The sequence below is a fragment of the Octodon degus genome, unplaced genomic scaffold (assembly GCF_000260255.1).
Source record: "Octodon degus isolate 3935 unplaced genomic scaffold, OctDeg1.0 scaffold00079, whole genome shotgun sequence".
In the NCBI taxonomy this organism is placed as follows: Eukaryota; Metazoa; Chordata; class Mammalia; order Rodentia; family Octodontidae; genus Octodon; species Octodon degus.
Genome location: NW_004524655.1, coordinates 7,705,333 through 7,711,400, shown reverse-complemented (window position 1 = coordinate 7,711,400; position 6,068 = coordinate 7,705,333).

Genomic DNA, 6,068 nt, shown 5'->3' with positions numbered 1-6,068 from the left:
GGATCACTATGAGTCTGAACTGCATAGTAAGGCCCTGTTTCGTATGGTGTAGTATGTGCTCTATTTTGGGGAAAGTCCAATGTGTTGCTGAAAAGAATACGTATTCTGTTGTTGGGTGAAACACTGTACAGCTATCTATTAAGTCCATTTGTTTGAAGGTTTTGGCTCAACTCTGATATTTCTTTGTCTTTTTTATTGTCTAGTTGATTTCTGTATTTGTGACAGTACTGATTGAGGACCGCCCTTATAATTGTATCGGCGTTTATATGACTTTTTTTTTTTTAATTTTAGGGAAGGGTCTACAGGGTGCTCCAGGTCTCACTACTAGATCAGACTCATATTAATCTGCCTGTTTACAGCCTCTCAAGAGCTGGGATTACAGGTGCGTGCCACCAAGACCCGTCTCAATTGCAGTCTCAGCACACCCCAGGGGTGGGGCCAGCATGGCAGGCCTGGGGATTGAACCTCCGGTCCCTGCATCTGCTTGCAGGCGTTTTAATCTGGTGAGCTATTTGGCCAGCCCTGTATGACATTTCATGTCCATTAGTGTTTGATTTGTGAAGTGAGTATGCTGCTATTGGGTGTGCATATGTTCATAAGCATTACCACTTCCCATCAAATTGCCCACTTAACCAACATGTAGTGACCATCTTTGTCTCTTCCTGTAAGTTCTGGGTTGAAATTCACTATGTTTGAAATTAGGATAGCTACCTCTGCCTTTATGCAGGTTCTCATTGCATGGGGTATTGTTTTCCACTCTTGAGTTTTTCTGTGCGAATTTCCTTTCAATAGATGTGTTTCATTTCTTGTATACTGTATAACATTGAGGGGCTTTCTTTCTTTCTTTCTTTTCTTTTTTTTTTTTTTTTTTCTATTTTGTGTATTTGGTACAGGATCTCACTGTGCAGATCGGACTCATAGTGATCCTCCTGCTTTTAGCCTCCCCAGTGCTGGGATTACAGGTGTGTGCCACCACGCTCGGCCTCGGTCACCAGCTCAGCGCTCCCCGGGGGCAGGGCCAGTGTGGCACGTGGGACGGGGGATCCAACCCTGGTCCCTGCGCTTGCCAAAGTAGCCACTTAGCCCATATCATTGGGTTTTGTCTCTTGAACCAATATACCCACCTGTGTCCTTTAATTGGTGAATTGAGATCATTCACATTGAGAGTTATTCCTGAAAGGCACTGACGTTCCTGTCCTTGTGTTGCTTTCCTGTTGCTGACTTTCTTATTTTTTTTTTCCTGTGGAGCAGCTTACTCCATGCAGTATATTACTTCTTTTTGACTTATTGGCATTGTTGGCTTTATTTTCTCTTCCTGCGATATCCGTGAGAATTTTTCTGTAGTGCTGCCTCAGTTGTCATAAATTTTTTGAGGTCCTCCTTGTCATGGAAATACTTTATTTCTCCATCAGTTCTTTTCCCTCATTAGTTTTTGCTTTTTTTTTTTTTTTTTTTTTCCCGGAACGGGGGATTGAACTCAAGCCCTTGCACTTGCCAGGCAAGAGTTTATTCTACTGAGCCATCTCCCCTGCCCCTCCTGCCTCCCCCCTTCCCCCCCATCAGTTTTGAAGGAAAGTTTTTTCAGGATACATTAAGTCAGGGTCAGAAGCTATGCTTTAGTGCTTCCAATACTTCATTCAGTGCTGTCCTGGTTTTTAAGGTTTGTGTTGAGAAGTCTTGGCTAACTCTAGTGGGTTCACCCTTATATGAGATTTGTTGGCTTTATCTAACAGCTTCTAAGATTTTTGTCCCAATAATGGACTTCTGGTACCCTCAGTACAGGGTGCGTACCAGAAGTTGCTATTTGAAGTTCTATGTATCTCATTTATCTGTGTGCTTATCTCTTTGCTTATATTTGGGAAGTTTTCTACCAATCTGGGAGCAGGTATTTATGTCACTGAGTTCTTTTGATTTTTCAGTTATTCCAATTACTTTTATTTATTTATTTATTTTTGGCAAAACCAGGTCGCGCTTTTTCTACTGAGCTATCTCCTTGGCCTTCTAATTACTCTTAGCATCATCTAGCAGTTGTTGAATGCAGTTCTCATGTTCTCTTATTGCTTTTAAAGTGCATTTGAGGGGGCTGGGGAGATAGTGCAGTAGAATAAGTGGAGCGCAGTAGAATAAGCGCTTGCCAGGCAAGTACAAGGGCCTGAGTTCAATCCCTGGTTTCGTAAAATAAAAAATAAATAATTAAAATGTACTTTGTTTTAGTTACTTTTTACCCGTTGCTGGGACAAATACCCGACACTCAAAATGAAGGAAGGAAAGGCTTATTTAGCTCACAGTTACTGGAGGGTTCAATCCATATTCCGCTGGCTCCAAGGCAAACAACAGCAGTTCACGCAGCAGAAAACAATGAAGAGCAGAGGAGGAGCAGCCGCTGCAGCGGCGTCCATCAAGCCTCTAAGACCGGCGCTCCACAGTGAAGATCGGAGCTCCTCCAAAGTGGCGCGGCTGCCAAGATCAAGCTCCTCTGAAGGCAGACTTCTCCACGGAAGCAGGGCAGGGCCACAGGAAACCAGGCAGGGTGGCTTCCTGCCTTTCTCAATTCCTGGGCCCTGCCTACCTGCAGGGCGAGGCCCCCATGCTGAGATCTGCTGGAGCTGAGTCAGCCAAGTTGACACAATGTATCAACTAACACAATCCACCCCTTGTCAACTTGGCAACTAGACATACGCTTTTTTAGGCCAATTTCCAGGTACACAGACATGCTTAAACATTTTACAAATTGAACATTGCATTACATTAGAACCATGACATGCTACCCCTAGCCCTCCAAAGACTCATGCACAACTATTTATGCAAAAGACATTTTAGTCCATCTCTAAGAGTTGCCAAAGTCCTACCAGTTTCAGCAACACTGAAAAGTCCAAGTCCCAAGCCTCCAAGATCTAAGGCAAACTCTTAGGGGTGAGCCCTCTACAAATGAAAAGTTAAACACTTCTAACATTCACAGGCATAAGATAAGCATTCCCATTCCAAAAGGGATACACAGCAGGATACAAACAGTTGGGACCAAAACAAGTCCAAGGTCCCGAAGGACAAATGTTAAGTCCTGTAGTTCCCTGTGGACCATCCAAAGCACGCTGTAATGAGTTGTGATCTCCAAAAGCCTTACCTGGCTCCACCCCTATGGCACTTCTGCTGGTAGCTCCTATGGCTTTTTCCTCAGGCCTGCTTTGCTCCCTTTTTGCAGCTTTTCTTAGACCATCCACATTCCTGGCTTTTTCAAACTTCCAAGGTTTCCACTGAGTAGGCTTCTCACTCACAGCTTCACACACTGCCCTCCCCGGGGCACACTGCCTGGCCTCCCAGGCCTTCTTCTGAAATCTGAGTGGAAGCCTTCTGAACCTCAGAACGCCTGCATTCTGCATGCACCTACAACCAAAGCCATGTGGATTATGCCAAGGGCTGCTGCCAGCTGGAGCAGTAAGCAAGCTTCCATCTCTCTTGACTGTAGGAGTTGAGTGCCTGGATTGCTCAGTATTCTGACTCTGATTCTGAGGAACAAATTCTCTATGTTGGCGCCATTCTGTATTCTGGTGTGGCCACCGCCTCCATTCTGGAACCCGGTGTGGCCACCGCCTCCATTCTGGAACATGGGGCTCTGCGGCTTTTTCCTCAAAGCAAAGTCCCTCACCCTTGCCATTCTGAGGCTGCAGAGGGCAAGAACCTGCCACCTCCTGTGATGCCCTCAGGACATCTTTTCTACTCTCCTGTTCCTTCTCAACAATGGAGATCCTCTCTGCTCTGTCTTCACAGTCTGCAGCCTTTTTGGTGCTTCCTTTCCGGCCAAACTTACAACATTTTAAATCATCCTTTTGGGCTCTTTGCTCTTCATTCTTAACATAAATCTGGCTAAAAGCCCCCAACAACAACCACGCCACTGCTCCAACATTTGGCTGCTTTGAAATTTCTTTTTCAAGATTAACTAGTTCACTGTGCTTAATTTCAGTCTCAGGCAAAGTCTATAGACAGGAGCAAAATGCAGACAAGTCTTATGCCAAGCCGTAGCACAAATCATCCGCAGTCCAACAACCAATGCTGTCCTTCCCAGCAGAAACCTCCCTAGCCTGGTCTTAATAGGCCAGGTTTCTATCAACCTTCTGGTCTTCTGAACTCTGACCAGAATCTCCCATACAGAACAGCAAAAGCTGTTCCAGCGCTTCGCTTGTAGGCGACATCTCTGAACCTTTCCTATCTCTTCCCATAAGTCATTCCCAAAAGCTTGTAATCCACATTGTCAGGTATAGCCACAGCAACAACCCCACTCCTGGTACCAAATTCTGTCTTAGTTACTTTTTACTCGTTGCTGGGACAAATACCTGACACTCAAAATGAAGGAAGGAAAGGTTTATTTAGCTAACAGTTACTGGAGAGTTCAGTCCATATTCCGCTGGCTCCAAGGCAAACAACAGCAGTTCATGCAGCAGAAAACAATGAAGAGCAGAGGAGGAGCAGCAGCTGCAGCAGCATCCATCAAGCCTCTCTCTTCCTTCTGCGATGACTGCAAAGACTGGCGGGCGTGTCTGCCAAGATCAAGCTCCTCTGACGACTGAGACTTCTCCACAGAAGCAGGGCAGGGTAGCAGGAAACCAGGCAGGGCGGCTTCCTGCCTTTCTCAATTCCTGGGCCCTGCCTACCTGCAGGGCGAGGCCCCCATGCTGAAATCTGCTGGAGCTGATTCAGCCAAGTTGGCACAATGTATCAACTAACACATACTTGAAAAAACATTTTAAAAAATAAAGTGTATTTGATGGGCCAGGGATATAGATATAGCTCAGTGGCAAAAAACTATATATATATTTGAAAGGCTGGGGAGATAGTTCAGCAGCAAAAGTGCCTGCTTGATAAGCACAAAGTCCTGAGTTTGATCCCTAATATAAATAAGTAAATAGATCGATAGATAGATAGATAAATAGATAGATAGATAAAGTGTATTTGAACAGTTGGTCTTTGAAGGCATCATTGTCTTCTAGCTCTGAAATTCTCTTTTCATATTGTTTGCTTCTGGTACCCATACTTTCAATATAATGTTTAATCTCCTGGGTTTCTGACTGAAACCTTTTCATGGACTCTAATTCTTTGCTGCTGTGGTCATTCATGTTTTATACTGTCTTATTTAGGTCTGGTAGCTTTTCAGTAGCGCTTTCTGGAAGCACCTGGATCATTTTGGTTATTAGTCCCATGGTCTGTCTAGTTATATCTCCTGTGATCCTACTACATGCCTCTTTGATCTGACTTGTAACCTCCTGTGTTCACTTGTCGAGTAATTCAGGTGTGTGTCTATGCTATCTCCTCCCCTCCAGCCCTCTGGCTTGGCTTTGGGGCAATGTGGAGGTTTTTTTGTTTTTGTTTTTTTTTTTCCCAGGGTCTCACTACTAGATCAGACTTGTAGTGATCCGCCTGTTTATAGCCTCCCAAGTGCTGGGATTACAGGCATGCACCACCATGCCCAGTCTCAATTGCCATCTCAGGATGCCCCCGTGGGCAGGGCCCGCATGGCAGGCCTGGGATTGAGCCCCCAGCCCCTGTGTCTGCTTACAGGTGCTTTAATCTGCTGAGCTATTTGGCCGGCTCTAGTCTGGAGTTTTGGAAAGCATTTTGCTGCCTTGTCTTTTCACATTTCTATTGTTTTTGTGTGTGGTTGTTGTTGTTTGTTTGTTCTGAGGTTTGTGGACGACCTAGAAAGACTTTGTTGGTAGTACAGAGATCTTTTTGGTTGCTTTTTGGTGATGCACTTGGGGCATAGCTAACTACAGTTCTTTCTTGCAGCTCTAAGATCTAAACACTTCAGTTAATTGAGGAGAGAGTCTGCAGTGTAACTGGCTCTACACTGAGTTCTTTGGGGATGTAGTCTAGTATGGTTAAAATCACAAAGTTAACCTGGGGGTTAGTTTCCAGAGAAAACCCATTAATAGTAACAATCATGTGACCATGGTAACATCAAGCTAATAGGCTACAGTAGTATCAATCCAAGACAAACTGGATATTAACATACAGTGAGGATTAATTATGTATCACCCTAAACCTAAAGAAATCTGAAAAAAAAAAAAAAAAAAAAA